General features: G+C 23.6%; 1 pseudogene; it reads right to left on the bottom strand.

The window, feature by feature from the left end:
* Nucleotides 1–1,446: 1,446 nt before the first annotated feature.
* LOC145839240 (ubiquitin-conjugating enzyme E2 J2 pseudogene) lies at nt 1,447–2,745 on the bottom strand (annotated as a pseudogene).
* Between the last annotated feature and the right edge of the window lie 13,950 nt (nt 2,746–16,695).

Here is a 16,695-nt window from a genome sequence, read left to right as displayed (position 1 = left end):
TTGGCCCTTATTTTATCGTTTAATAAGCAATAACAACAAAATCAAATGATCTTATGGTATTATTCTAATCATGTTTGTCGTAAAAAGAAAGCTGCTTTACCACATTAAAGGTAAAATCTGGTTGAAAATATTTTGTTTAAACTTTAAATAACATGCTCGAGGATTTTATAGTTTAAATGAAACTACAGTTAGCAATTACGCCTACGGTAGAGAAGAGATCCACCGGATCGCAAAAATTAGGACCCGGAACCAAATAATACATTTAATGTATTAAAGCTTTACACATGTATTATATAAATAAAAAACTTGAATAAGAGTTTTGAAATATTAGTAAATAAAACTTCTTAAGTAAATCGAATACTAATTCAATAAAACTTATTCTATAATATTAATGCAGTAGGTTTCATTAAAAAATCAGTTAAGTTTAAAGCAAATAATAGTTTAGCTACAGAAAGTACGTATTGGTAGCACTATTCTTTTGAATAAGCTATATTTACTGATTTAGTTTAAAAATATGTTTTTTGATTAAGAACTTCTCTTATATTATTCATACAACAAAACTTCAGCCTTAAAATTAATGTTTTATTTTTGTTGGTCAATTGACTTGTTTGAAAAAAAAAAACAAATTCAGCTTTTTATACCTATCTTAAAAGCAAATTGTTAGTTCAACATGATTTGTGTTTATAATAGTATCTAAAATGGTTGTTTTTTTTAACTACAATAACAATTAAATGACCTAATTTAAACTAAAATCTAGAACTTAAGTATATGATATTATTTTTATATATAGGTAATTAAACATGTTATCAATACTTACAATAACAACAATAATATTTAAATGTTTGTAAGTTTTTACAATAAATTATTTTAATTTTTACATTTATAATTGCAATATTCTAAATACATGGTGAGAAAGATTGCTGTAACAGAAAAAAAAAAAAAAACTGAAAAACTAAATAATTTTTTTAATCTTATTTATAAAAATAATAAGATAAAATCGAGTCGAAATCTTTTCAATGAATAATAATTTTAAGTTAAAGAACTTTTACATATATGTCCATTAATATTTAGGAATTAAGTGTAATAAAACAAAAATTTTAAACATAAAATACAGCTTATATCAATCATATATAGATTAATCTGGTGATTTTATACGACGTAGAGTTTTCGTGTCATCAATAAGTTAAAATTTGAAAATATTATAAATACAGAGTAAAATATAATCACATTATAAATAAACACAAACATACAAGCTCTTCTTATACTTTATATACTTGACTTTAATGTTGCATTTCGATGAACTCTTATTGTCCATAGCAAACTACTTATTTACAATAAAATATCTGAAATTATTAGTTGTAATTTGTCTTTTATTAACAATTGTGTTGAATCTGACAAACAATAAAAAAAGTTAGAAATAGAGGTTTTGTTTAAATTTCTTTAACTTTAACTTTTTACACTACGTGAATCATATCTTTTTCTCATAATAGATTTGATTTCTGTATTCAACTTTAATTTCTCATCAGTTTTTAGTTTTACATCTGGGAACAATTCACCAAACTGTGCATCATTACTGCAGTGTTGAAGTGATTTAACTGCAAATTGTTTTCTTTGTTCTTTTGATTCATTCATACCTCCATAGTGATTCCAGTCATTGTCAGCCATAAATGAGATGAACGCTGTGATAACAATAACGTTTTTAATTTTTCAAAAGTTAAACAATTTATTTTTTTAAATATTTAACTTTATGAAATTATTAACTTCAAAATTGTAGCTATTTTCTGTTTTCTTCCAATTTAATGAATATAAAAATTAAATCAATAACGGTCGATATTGTAACAACCACTATAATTGAGAAATCCACCCATTTTATAGTAATCAATTTACTTTGAAATATATCATTACTTCAAGTTTTAATTATTTTCAAAGAATCAAGTGTCAAATATTTTATTATAGCACTTAAAATCTATTTTGCACAAATTATAGCATGAAGTGTAAGTTTTTGACGTAGCTTCAGTTAAGTAGATCAATGATTATTAAGTTTATGAGTTTAATAATAACCCCTAACAAGAGTGTTTGTAAGCAATTATAAAAAATTGAAAATAAATATAATTGTTTTATTTTTTGTTATAATAATAATAGATAAATAAATTTTGTTAATAAATATATTTTTGTTTTTTTGTGCTTTTTTTATTGTGTTATATAAATACAAACCTATTAGTAGAGTATTAATCTTCCAAGTAGCATCCCACATTTCAGGGTGAAAATTTGAAATTGACAGGCACAATGGCATATTAACTTCAAATCTTCCGTTAGGTGTCATCATGCGAATTTCAGGTGCTTTGAACGGGTAGTTGGGCGGAAAAATAAATACTCCGTGGTAATATCCTTTCTCATAAGGTGTATTAATGGGTCCTTGTATCTGTAGAAATGTATTAGTGTATTTATTTAGTTGTAATTATATTTTATATAAAATTTATTTTTCTATTTTTAATTTTTCATTATCAGATATTTTTCAATAAAAATAGATTCAAAAAAAAAATAAATTAAGTTAACTTTAGTAATAAACAAGTTTTAAAAAGTTTTTTATTATTTAGCAGCATAAAATACTTTGTAAAAACTCACGCAAAAATGACATTCAAGAAGGTTGTTTTCAAAAGGTGTTACTTATTTTACAAATTCAACAGGCTCTTTTTGTATCATCAAATACTCTTTTTGTAGTCTTCTAATAGCTAACATAGACATTTTATTATTATGTTATATCTAAAATGTTATAGTATGTGAAAACTAAAGGATAGTTAAATATAAATATATAATAAAATATGAATTGCATTATAAAGGAAGTAATGTGAAATAAATTAAAACTATTATGTTTTAAATATTTTATCAAAGTCTTGAGCTAAGGACCCATTGAAAGTAAAATATTTTTATTTAATAATGACAATTACTATAGTTTAATTATATTATTTATTGTTTTTAACAGTTATAAAAAACATTTATCATTAACAGTGTAAACAGAAAAAAAAAAACGGAACAACTATTTTTTTTAACTAGTAAAACCTACAAGAAATTTAAGGTATGCTTATAAGATATTTTAAACCTACACTAAAAATAACCATAAAAAATAACTTAACCTAACTAATAGTGATATTTGTTAAAACCACTTCGGACTACTCTTTACGAAGCTAGGCATAACATGAATGAACAAACTTTAAATTGAAAATAATTGCAAAAACTAACAAACGTATAGAAAACACCATAAATTAGCAAACATATAAATGTGGTCAAAACTTTTACACAAAATTTAAATCTAACAAGAATGGAATAAATATAACATGAATGAATAATAACAAGAATATATTAATTATAAAAAGGATATGTAATAACTCGTATGAAAAAAACAATATTTTATTAAATTACTTAAAATTTGTATCAAATAAATTAAGTATAAGAAATAACATTATTTCACAGAGAATTTTAAAATAAACAACAATTAGTACAAATATCTACATGTTTGCAGCAGCTAAAAGGTTTAGAATGCTTGTCACTGCCCGAACTCAGTATACATTTCCTAAACACATTCTAAGAAATATTTCATCAGACTCATTTATTCCAACTGTAACTTTATTTTACATAGTTCAGTATTCAACTAAATGCAAAAGAAGTCTAACTGGTAATTCATTGCACTTCATCCTCCTACCATGTTTGAAGATAATCTAATTCAAACCTTTTTTTACTTTTTTGATCGAAGGAAATCTCAGCTTAGTCGTGTTCTTCTATTTTTTCCGGAAAATTAGTGAGAAAAAGCAACTTTTATTGTAAAAAAAGTACAATCTTCCCTAATTTTATTAAGTAATAGAAAGTAAAAAACAAAACATATCAAACAATAAATTAAATTGGAATAAAAACTTGTTAAAAAGAAATAGTTTAAGTTTATAGGAAAGAGAAAAAACGAAAAACCTTTTCAAACGAATGGTTTTTCAGTTCAAAACATTTGACTTGCAAAAACTTTAATAACTAGGCAAAAAAATAACGTAAACGTTATTCTGGAAACAACTTTTTTTTTGAAAAATAGCATTCACACTACCTTTCTTTGATACACGATAACAAAAAAAAACGTGTCAGAATTAAATGGTCTAAAGCTTATTTTTTCAAACTATATAAGGTAAATTAAACAATACAATTATTAAAATAATTATTGAAAATGGTCTTTTAATTCTAGTATGTTTTTATTTTTAAATATCGTCTTTTGTGTTTAACATAACTTTAACAAACAACTTTAAATTCAAAAATAACATGTATTTCAAGCTACTATGAAGATTGCAGCTTTTGAAAAACAAAAAAACTATAAAAACACGTAATAAATTCACTCAAATGTCTTGTATGTGCAAACCCTATGATACAAATTAAAAGATAATTTAGGTTGTTACTTTTCTTTTTTGTCTTGATTATTAATATTTATTATCTTTTTCTATTATACTGTTAATACTCATGAATCTTACTTGAGATTTAATATGGCTCACTGTGTTTCAAAATTGGTCACCACTTTGTGTTTTATTAATAGTAATACGTTGAAAATCAAACTGTGACTTTGTGAACAACATTTTTTCACTCTTATTTTTACTTTGTAAACTAAATTTTGCCAGTTTTATTGTGACTTTGATGACTAAACTTTGCAACCAGCTTTCTCTGTTTTTTTTTGTTGATAGTTTGCCTATGCTTCTATTATTAAGGCTTATTGTTTGCCGATTGTTTTTTTTAATGGAATTAGTTAGGACAATACCTTTTGTGGTTACTTAAACACTGATTTATAATGTATTGTGATTTAAACACTGTCAATTAATTTTTAGGACTTTAAATGTTTTAACAACCTTCGCATTTTAAATTAATTTAAATATACTAACTATTTTTCTATAACTTATTAGGGCTCAAATTGTGCCAATGATTTCTTTAACTTACCGTGACTTAAACGTTGTGACTAACTTTCTTTGATTTATTAAGATTAATTTTGTCAATATTCTTTAAGGCTTAATTTAACTTAGCATTGCCACAACTTTTCTGTGACTCTGATTGTATAAGTTTCTCTATTATTTAGTCATCCTATTATACAAAATTCAATATGACCCGTATTGCCTATTGGTTTTCTTTATTCCCTATTCTTTCTGGTTATGGGTAAAAACTCAAAGGATTGTAAATCGTCACATAACAAATGTGAGTATTGCTTCTTAAAAAATCAATGACATTTTTTTGTATACTTTTTTTTCAAATCTGTTGTGAAATAGATTGCACTACAAAATAAAAATGACAAAATTAGTAGTTAATTTTGTTTTTAAATGCTGTCATGATCTTATTTAACTGTTATCTAAAAGACTGGTTACTATTTACCTGGGGAACGCGTATTGTAACCCAAGGATGTAGGTATGGTTATAGTATACTTTAAACCTACACTATAAACAATAAAAACTTATCCTAACTAATAGTTCTTCGGCACTCTATATAAAGTAGGGCATGAAATTTTTTGTATTAAAGAACAACTACAAACAGTAACAATTATAAAAAAAACGTAGTTCTTTAGAAACTACATTAAATAATGTCAAAACTTTCACATTAGAATTAAATATAACAAGAACATATAATGAAAAGAATGTGTAAAACAATACTACATATAAGAACTTAAAGTTTAAATCAAAAACCGGCTTTAAAAAAAATAACTATTTGAAAAAAAAACTTAAGATAAACAAATAATGATACAAACATCTACATGTTAGCAGCAGCATGGTTGACTAGCTCTAGAATGCTTGTCACTGCTAGAACTTAGTATAAATATGCTGAAAATGAAAACAGGTCAAATATTCACGAAGACACATTTACACTAGGGTCATTTTTGCGCAAAATATTTTTGCATAAAGGCTCATTTTTTAACGAGAGTAAAACATAATGTTGATTGTAAAAAACTAAAAAAGGAAAAAAATTAAAAAAAATAAAATTAGTTACAAACCAAAGATAAGAGTTAGGGGTAACAGTAGGAGTAAAATTAAAAACAAAAAAACTAATCAAAACTATTATTGAAAAAAAAAACTTTTATTAAATAGATAAATAAAATCAAAGTTATTAAAAAAAGTAACCGACCGAGAATAAGGGTCAGGGGTAACTGTGATAGAAAAAAAAAACTAATAAGACTAAAAATCATTAACTCAAAAATATAAATTAAACAATACAAAACTAAAAGAAGAACAAAAAGATATAGTCTGAGGGGTAGGGGTAACAGAAAAAGTTCAAGTTGATTAATAGAAAATGAATTTTTTTTTAATAATTCACATGCTGTATCTGTATTGTTTTTTGTACGTAACCAAAACAGCTATAAGCAACTTAATACAGATAATCAGTATGAGGTTATAAAAAAGAAATTACTTCCTTGTTGGTAATAATTACCTTTATCAATGTTATTGATTGCTTTTTAACAGAGAGCTTTTCCAAAAGCACAAGCGTGTAAGTGAACGTTTGTTGCGTGACTTCATTATTAAAACATAACTAGTGGGCGTCCTGCCTACACACTGATTGGGAGAATTTAAAGTTTTCAATATGACCAAGCATAATAAAAATTTTATTTCTAAAGATTTCAAAATGTATAGATTGACTTATTACAAGCATTTGAAAAATAAAAGTATTTTTTACCTTTATTTAAAGGAATAAGTTATAATCAAAAATAAGACATAAAAATTAGTTTTTTTTTTAAATCTTTCGTTAGCTCTTTGTAAATCATAGCAATTCAGCTCGTCATTTTACTTATAATGGCTTTCAAACAGTGACGTTTATAAAAGTAAACTTTGAGAAGTATTTTTAATGTTTCAATTTGTTAATATAACAATAGTTAGTTTATTGTTTTTTTAGTCATAAAATTTTAATTATGATTTTGTAATAGTTATACAGATCTAAGTAAAATTAATTACCTTAAAGTTTTTAACTTTTACAACTAGTTGTTTTTTAACTCATTTTTGTGCAAATTAAAACTTATGCTAGAATAAAAAAAAATCAATTAAAGAAACTGACTTTTTAGGACAATTTACTTTAAGGTCAGTCTGATCATTAAAAAGTTGAAAAAAGTTAAGTTAGCGAAAAAAGAAGCATTTAAACGTTTATCTTTACTTTTATTGTTCAAACTTTTCTAGATTATCAAAAAATCTAATTAAATAAAATAGGTTGATATTTAAAGAAAAAATTGCCGACTCCGACTGACCATTAAGTTTGTTTTACATCTTTTGTATAATTAGTTAGATTAATATGTTGAAGTATTAACAAGTTATTGGTGCTTTAATTTCTTTAGTATATATATTACAAAAGATAAAAGTTGCCAAGTTTTTTATGATCAAATTTCCTAAAGTTACTCGACCTTAAAACTTTGAGTAAAAGCAAACAATTTGTTATAAGGACCCTTAAATTCTTTACATCTCGAATTTTAAAAGATTGAAACTTTTTTAGTCCACTTTGTCAAATTATTTTTGAAAATATTACTTTAAAAAATATATTAATATTAGACAATACCGTTTTAGTATATATTTCATTTCCACATATACTTTGGCTAGTTTGTAAATTTTTAACATTTTTTTTTGTTATGAGTATTTAAACCAACAACTACAGTTGAAAGTTTTTAAGATAATTATACACTTTTTAGTAATTTTTTTTAAACAATAAATTTTTTATTTAAACATATGCTATATAGGATAGAAGTTTTAGTTCCTTAATTAGTTTTGTTAACAATTTATTTTTGTTTATTTTTGTTTATGTGTTGACCACTAAATTTCAATCTTTCATTCCTCATTTAGGACCCCTTCACTATCATACCACACAAAGTATTTGACTAGAAAAATTTGTCATAAATAATTGTAACACATAATGTATATAGTTATTACAAGTTTTCTAGTTTGTAATAAAACAATTACAAAATCCAACACACTTTTTAAGTATTAGTTTTTCATATAAACAAAGTGTGATAAAGTCTTTATTTGTTTATTTATTTATTTGAGTTTGTTAACATTAATTCTTAATCAGTTTTAATAAATTTTTAATAAGTTAAATATTGTGATTTGAAATACTAGAATACTAGCTGTTTGTTTTTTACAATAAAACTCTTTAATAGTTGGAATACTGCTTTTTTAAAATATTTAAAGTGATGATACTTGGTTTTATATACAGGGTTGATAAAAAACCTGGAAATTGGAAAATTATGAAAAAAGTGGGAAAAACCAAGAATTTTGAACAGAAATCACTAAAAAACCTGATTTAATAAAAAATTACATGTTATGTAACTGAATCATTTATATTTCAAAAGACTTTCTAATAAAACATTTTTTTTTATAATTAAATTATTTTAATTGAAAACACATTTAAAGTAGCTTTATAATATCTTTGCAATATTATTTTTCATCAATATATTTTATACTGCTTAAGACAGTTTCTTACCTTAAGCATACAACTAAATTATTTATAAACCAAAAAACTTATTATTTTAAAAACCAGGAAAAATAAAAGCTAAAAAATCTTTTAAACTCAAAATTTCCACAAAGCCTGAAATTTGACAATTTACAATAAAAAAAACCTGGAATTTGAGAAATTAAAAAAAAATCTGGAATTTTATCATCAATCAATAACAAACATGGAGTTTATTTTTTTTTTTTTATACTGAGTAGTAAAATTATGATTTTACGCAAAAAGTCTAACCTAATTGTAAAAATTTTAGTGTTTATGATAATAAAAACGGCATTTAAATTAGTTTAAGAGTATCTTTTTTTTATTCTGTTATACTAGTTTATACAGTTAATAAACTAAATTAACCCAAAATATGTGCTTCAAAAATCTGAAAGAATTTTCTTAAAAATCACTTAAAAATTTTTTATTTTATCTAAAGGTGTTAATATAAATTATTTTTGTAAAAACATGGTTCATACACACTAAGCTCAATCAGTTATTATGGCAATATTTAAAAAATACCAGTATTAAAAAGATCAAACCCTTAAAAGTAATATGATAAAAGTTGATAAAATATATTAATAAAGTTGATAAAAGGAAAAAAAAACGATTAATAAGAATGTAAATTACAACAAATTTAATTAAACTATAATAATTTAATTAAATTTGTTGTAATTCACATTCTTATTAATTGTTTTTTTCCTTTTATCAATTTTTTATCTAGGCAATGGCCAAGGCAAATGATAGTGTAATATACATCATTTTGTTTTGGGGCCATATCGTAAAAGATATTAACATTATTTATAAAATAACTATTTAAGAGTTTAAATAACATGCAAACTAAGGGAAATCAAAAAAAAATTAAAAAAAAAAATATTTTTGGTTTTAAGGCAATATGAATGAAAAAAAGAAAAAAAACCCTTTATTTTTGGAGGGACCCCATGAAATAATTCAAACCCCAAACCAATTTTTTTTCTTAAATTAAAGACAAAGATGCGTTCTCTAAGATAAAAAAAAATTTATAGATAGCTTTTAAGATAAGGAAAATAATTGACAATAAAGTTTTATGTTTTTTGAAAAATTTAAAAATTTGCCTATAAAATTAACTTTATGCTCGTATTGTGGATTTATATGTCATTAAAATCAATCTTTTTGCCAAATCTAAATAAAAGTGTCAGTAATTGTCAGTAAAATTGTCTTAAGTTAATAATATATTATAAGCATTTGAGATTTGGTTTGAAAAATAATTGTGATTTTCTTCATAAGAATTTAGTCTTAGCAATAGTGTTGCCATTTACTGAGGACAGCTCAAGATATTTTGAAAGTAATTTTCAAACTAAGACTAACTAAAAAAACTTAAGTTTTTTTTAATAAACTAGGACACATTTTTTATAGATTATAAATGAAATTTAGCTGATTTAGTTTTAAAGTTTCTTTTTTATTTTATAAACAATGTTGTTAAACACTTGATTTTTATTAATTTTTAAAAATGTAAAAAAAAAATTTGAAAATTTTGTAAAACTCAGGATAGTTTAAGGTCTGCAAGGGCGGTTTTTAGTCACTTTAGAAAGTTTTTTGGCTTATAGAGTGGTAACCCAGTTAATCTTTATAGTACTAAAATTAAAGCATAGTTTGAAAAATATCAGGAATTTTTGTACAATTGCTAAACACCTTTTGAAAGAAACTGAAGAAATGTTTGTTTAGGGTTGCCATATAACCTGAAATCCAGAAAAACCTGTAGTTTAACAGTTTAGGCTAAAAAACCTACTAATAAAAGGATTAAAAAAAATGATAATAAATTAAAATTTTTTAGTCCTTTATATTTATAGTAACTAAAATTTGATTAGATACAAAAAATCTCAATTAAACACTCAAAAACTTTGAATAATTTAATTTTTTCATTCTAAAACACATTTAAAGTAGATTCATAATAGTTTATGATTTTTGTTATACTAATCAAGAAAGTTTTTTTACATTAACTTTAAATTTATACTAAAGATAGAATGAAACACTAGTTTTTTAAATTTATTAAAACCTTGAAGAATTTTACTAAAAATTTTTGGCAACCCTGCAACTCAACTTTTTTAAGATGTTTTCCATGGGACATATCCAAAAGATTGTTAACAATTAGCCTTTCCAACTAACTATTAAATAGCCTACTTAGCTTTATCTAGTTATAAGCAAGGTTACCAAAAGGTCAGGAAAATTCAGGAAATCAGAAAAAGTCAGGAAAAATTAAGATTTTGAAAAAACCACAGAAAAAATCAGAAAATTTGACAAAATTAACAAAAAAGTCACAATATGTTAGTTTAAATTTACGAAAATCCTTGTTATCCAAAGGCTTCAAATGATAAAAATTGCTTAAAAACCCTTTATAGAACTTCAAAATTTTTAATTAACATATTAAACAAGTACCCTACTTGAACAAGCAGTTTTTGTAAGCTTTTTAATATTGATGATCTGTAGCAAAGGCACTTCCATAGTGAAACTGTGCTATATACACAAAAGTTTTACTAGCTTAGTTTTAGAATCAAAGTGTTTTCTGTTTAAGTAAATAACTAAGTTCTTTATAATTAAGCACTTAGTTTAGTATTTTATGTAACAAGCTGATGTGTATACTTTACCGATATATTATTTTTTAAAGTTGTTTAAACTTGAAAAATAAATAAAAAGCAAAATATGTTATTAACTTGTAATGAATGTAATGGAAGTTAGACAATTTATTTCAGCAGAAAAAAACTGTTGTTTAAACCTGTATAAAAATAAGATTAAAAGCTTTCTATAGTTTTAGGTGTATGATTATATATGCTAAAATAAGTTTGAACAAAGAGTTTGATAAAGAAATCTCAGGAAAAGTTTTGAATTTTTTCTCAGCTTGATCTAAAGCAACTCTGTATAAGCCCAAATGACCAACAAAATTTAAGAAATTATTCAACTTTTGTAACTTTTTAATAAGACACTTATCTAAATTTTTATACTAAAGTGTAGTTAATTTATTTTATAATCTATATGTTTAGACAATTGTATAACAAATACTGTCTAAAAAGAAAATAACAACATTTGTATACAGTCTCTCTTCTTAATATTATAACTAATTTGTTGAAACTTGCCACTCTTGATTGTATTTGAGAAACTGTTTGAGTAGATGTTTTATAACTTTAAAAAAGTCTATATTTAATAAATAAAATTATTTTGTCTCAGGTGCCAATGTTTTTTTATTAACTTAAGATAGTTTAAACTTTAATATAATGATTTGAAAAACTTAACGTTAACTGTTTCAGAAGTCAGAATTTAAATCTATCCAGATATTTTCAGTCAGTTTTTCTTACTTCAAATTAAGCTTTTAGTATGAAAGTAATGTTTCTTATTAGAATTAAATATTTTTGTTGTTATTATGATTTATTTATGTAATTGAGCTAGTGAATAGTAATTTAGTTATTTAATTATACAGAGTTGTCATTTACTAAGGACGACTTCAAGTTTTAAAAAACTTCAAGCCAACTCAATGTTTATGATATTTTTTGCAAAACTCGGCTATTTTAAATTTTTTTGAAAATATCAGGTTAGTTTTCAAATGTATTTTTTTTTTAGTGTTAGTAAACTTTAAAATGGTTCTAGTCATATTAAAATATATTCAAGGCTATACAGAAAGTAAAGCATTTATGGGGATATCTATTAAACAAGGTAAAGCGCACGTTGTGTTATAAACCAGTCCCCTAACATTTTATAAGTATTTGCATGTTTTTATTTTCATTTTTCTTAATTCTAAATGAAGTTGTATAGTCCTACAGATTGCTTGAAATAATAGTATTTTATGCAAAAAAAAGAAAAGAAATACAGTCTTTACCTGTTTTATCTTATAGTATTTTAATAATTATTACTGCATCAAATATTTTTACATCAGCTTGTTTGTTTTTATTTAGTTTAACTTTTCACTAAAAATAAATTTTTACAAGTTTAATTTAAAAAATTTTGAACTTTATAAAGAAAACAAAGTTTATTGTATATATTTATATGAAAAACATTACATGTTTTCTAATTTTATTTCTTTTTAGTGAACTAAATTTTATTTGATTATAGTCAATAATCATTGCAATGATCAATTTTTGTCATGTCTTGCTTTTTTGTTTAGTCTTGTTTTTTGTAGTAAAAGTATTTACTTATTTTCGATATAAATTTTTATATCTATTCAGGTTTGCCAAAAACCTCGAATCCTTGAAAAATCTGGACTTAAACGGTTCAGGCAAAAAAACCTGGAAACACTTTTTATTTAAGAAGTTTTGTAAAGAAATAAAATGTATAAAAAAATTTAAAACCCTAGTAACAATGTGTAATTTTAAACTATTTCTACATATAAAGTTACAAAGTTTTATCTTAGTTGGACAATCTGTCTAAGGGTAGATTTGCCAATTTACCTGGATTTTGACAATTTAGACAAAAATAAAACCAGAAAAAACCTTGATTTTAAGAAAATTTAAAAAAGCCTAGAAAAACCTGGAATTTTGAACAAAAGTTGGTAAAAAAAATAAAATTTGTAACTATTTTAAATTGTTAAATCATAAATTTTCAAGACACAAAAACTCTATCCTATAGATAAACACTTGTGACATCATCAAATTTTTTTAGTTAAAAAACATAACACATGTAAAGTAGCTTTAAAGTATCTTTTCACTGTTTTTATATTATATAACTCAATTAAACTTAATTATGAACAAATAATAGACCGAAAAATTTGTACTTTTAAAAACCTGGATAAGACCTTCAAAAATAAGTAATAACCGTTAGTCAAAGATAAAAATAAAATTTTTTAATATTAGTTTATTTTTGATATAAAAACACATTTTGTGTAACTTTACAGAATCTTTCTAATGTTCTGGGTTGTCACCAAACCTGAAATCCTGAAAAAACCTTAAATTGATAATTTTGACTAAAAAACAAGGAATTTAAGAATTATTGAAAAACAAGTGAAACTTAGTACTAAAGTTACTACTTAACCTTGAAAAAACTTGAATGTTGAACTATTTTTACATCTTGATTTGACAAAAAAATCAATCATATCAATAAAATTTTTATCAACTTCATTTTTTTTTTATTATATAACATAGCTAAACTAGTTATAGAGGTTTTTGCTATGTTGTTATACTACTTTAAACATTTATTAACTTAACTTTAAAATTAAAATGGACCTAAAATCCTGTACTTTTAAAAACCTAAAAGAAATTTCATAAAAACACTTATATCTTAAGTTTTATTTTATACTATTAATGTATTAAAATACTTGTTTTTTTATTAATTTCTAGAATTATCTTAACAAAATCCTTTGACAATCCTGTATATGGTTATTTTAATAAGTTTCTAAACCAGCTCTTTTTTGTTTGTCTTTAAAGGTGTTATAAAATTAATTTAATTAACAGTATCAGCAAAAGTTAATTTACCATTAAATTTAGAAACTTAAAGGCCTTAAGAGAGTCAAAGGTATAAAATATGTTTTTAGATATTAATTTCAGCAAAAATATATTTCAACTTTGACAATTTTATTCTATTATTGCATAATATCGGTTTTAGTCATTTAAAAAGTTATTAAACTATTTGTATAGTTTTTTTTTTGTATATTTTTGTATATTATCAAAAAGTTATTTTGATTATGGGTAATGATAATTTTTTAAAGCTTTAATTTTATCAAAATTAAGAAAATATTCAGGGTCATAACACACTAATAATTTATAAGAATTAATAAAAATTTATATAAATAAAATATAAATTTTTTTCGATCTCTGGATATTTTGAATTTTTTTGCTAAACTCAGGCTGACACAGGTTAGTTTATATTCTTTTTAAAAGAAACTCAGAAGTGTCTTAGTTTTACTTAATAATCTGAAGACAATTTGTTTGCGAGATTTTTAATGAGATTAAGTTTGAATATTTTGTGCTTTAAAACTTATTTTGTTAAAAGACTTGTTTTTGTCTTTTTTTTAAGTAAAAAAAATCAGATCTGAAAAAAGCTCCAGAAATCTTGAGACAAAGTTTTTTACTCAAAAAGGTGAAACCCTGAATATTAGTAAAATGTGAAGAATTGTTTTTAAAAATGCTAGATTTAATAAAAAAGTTAAAATCAGTTTGTATTATTTTTAATAGATTATTAAATTGTGAAGTACTTTTAGACAAGCTAAAAGATCTGTATATAAGTACATTTAAAAATCACTTCCTAAATATTAGGTTAAGTGTGCTTTTTGCAACAATTGATAGTTTAAATTCAAACGACTCAACTTCCAATGATATTTTGAAAATGAATTGGTACAGAACTTTTAAAACTTTTTAAAAAGTCCTTTTTTGAAAGAGAATTATTTTCTGTTTATGATAGAAAAATTATCATTTTTAGCTTAATAGTTAAACAATTTCCTTTTTATACAACTACGACTTTTTATTATAATTTTAAAAGTTTTTATTACCAAAATTAAGTTTTGGTCACAACATAAATTTTGTTTTTAATTTTTTGCTTATTATTTTAGATTATGAAGATATGAACTTATAAACTACCTTAGAGTACTGTTATAGAATCAAGCTGGTTTAATATTTTTGAAAAACTTTGAAAAGTTTAGAAATTTTTTAGATGATTTTTAAAACTCTGCTTACTAAGTGTTGCAAAACTCCACAAGTTAAATATTAAACTTATATAGTTAAATGTAAAATTTTACAAATGAGTCATTAAGGACACGACTTTAGTAAACTTCAATAAAAATGCTATTCAGTTATTTAAATGTTAAATAGTATCACTTTTAAAGTTTATTAGCCAGAAAGCTTTAGACTACATTTTTTTATAAACCTTTTATTGAACATTTTACTAATGTAATATTGATGTTTAATCTACATTGAAAAATATTTTCGAAATTATTTAGAATCGCTGGTTTTATCTTAAATTTTCCTCTCGCTCTATAATGTTCGCACATTTTACGGAATAGCGCATACAAAATGTTTTATTGGTAATCTGGCATCAATTATCAGCCAGGACAAACCATTTTCTGACTGCTGTGCTTTAAAAAGTATTAGTTTTAAATTTACTTAACTATCAGTTATATTTAAGTTGTTTATGAGCACAACTAGTGCAAAACATATCACAAAACTAACTAAAATATTTTTTAGATTTTTAACAAATAAAATGGAATTAACAATGCAGTTAATTAAAAACAAAGTAGAAGAGTTTTCAAAGAGTCACCCTGACTGTAGAAATTTTCTAGAAAGTATAGTTAGGAAGGCGGAAGAGGAAATAAATGAAGAAAAAAATAATCACGAAAAAGGAACGGTGTTTGAAAAAGCTAAAGCATTATGTGAATATGATGTTGCAAACTTCAAAAAATCACTTCTTCCTGGTTTTAAATACAAACTTGAGCTGTTAAATACCAGTGATCCAGACTACCAACTCTTTAAAAATTCAGCAATAATTAACAATAATTCTACTACAAAATACTCTTGCAATCAACTAGATATAGAACCTAAGACTGAAGGTTTAAAAATATACAGAGTAATTTCAAACGAAAACATTTTAACAAAGTCAAGCGATACTAATCAGATACTTTTGCTACATGGAACTAAAGCCCAAAATGTTGAAGGAATATTAAAGTCAGGGTTTAATCCATCCAAAAAGGGATCTTATGGACCTGGAGTGTATCTAACTAATAGTTTTAGTTATGCAAATAGTTACGGTATGTGTTGTGCTATAGAAGAAAAAAAAATAAAAAATTTCAAATACTTTTTTGTAAACAGTGTACCTACTAATCCTAAGGTATTTCTAAAATGTAGTCGATATTTAAAAAAATTATCATTTGAAGATTATTTAAGTAAAGAACCATTAGTGAAAACGTTTCACAGTAGATTAATGATACCTACTATGAATGAAGAAATTCCGCTAGACGTGTATGATAGTAATAAAAGGAAACTTTTAAAAGGTTCATTTCAAACAACTGGTCAAGGAAGCATAACGTTAGCTCATCATGATTTAGTAGTGCCTGCTTATTTAATTGAAATTGAAGAAAAAACTAATGTATACGACATAGTTGAACGAATACTTTATAGTAGCTTGAAAATTAGAAGGTATTCAAAAAAATTTTTTAAGTCTGCGATGGATCGAAAAAGACACAAAGAAAATAATCTTCAAAACAAAATATCTGAATTTTCTTTTTCACTGATAGCTGAAGAGCTAAAGATCGAAATAAACAGAAACTATCATGCGAAA

Source organism: Thalia democratica, chromosome 6 (assembly GCF_965202585.1).
Source record: "Thalia democratica chromosome 6, ktThaDemo2.hap1.1, whole genome shotgun sequence".
Lineage (NCBI taxonomy): Eukaryota > Metazoa > Chordata > Thaliacea > Salpida > Salpidae > Thalia > Thalia democratica.
The sequence above is the reverse complement of the archived record's forward strand: the minus strand, read 5'-3'. Positions and strand labels throughout refer to the sequence as shown.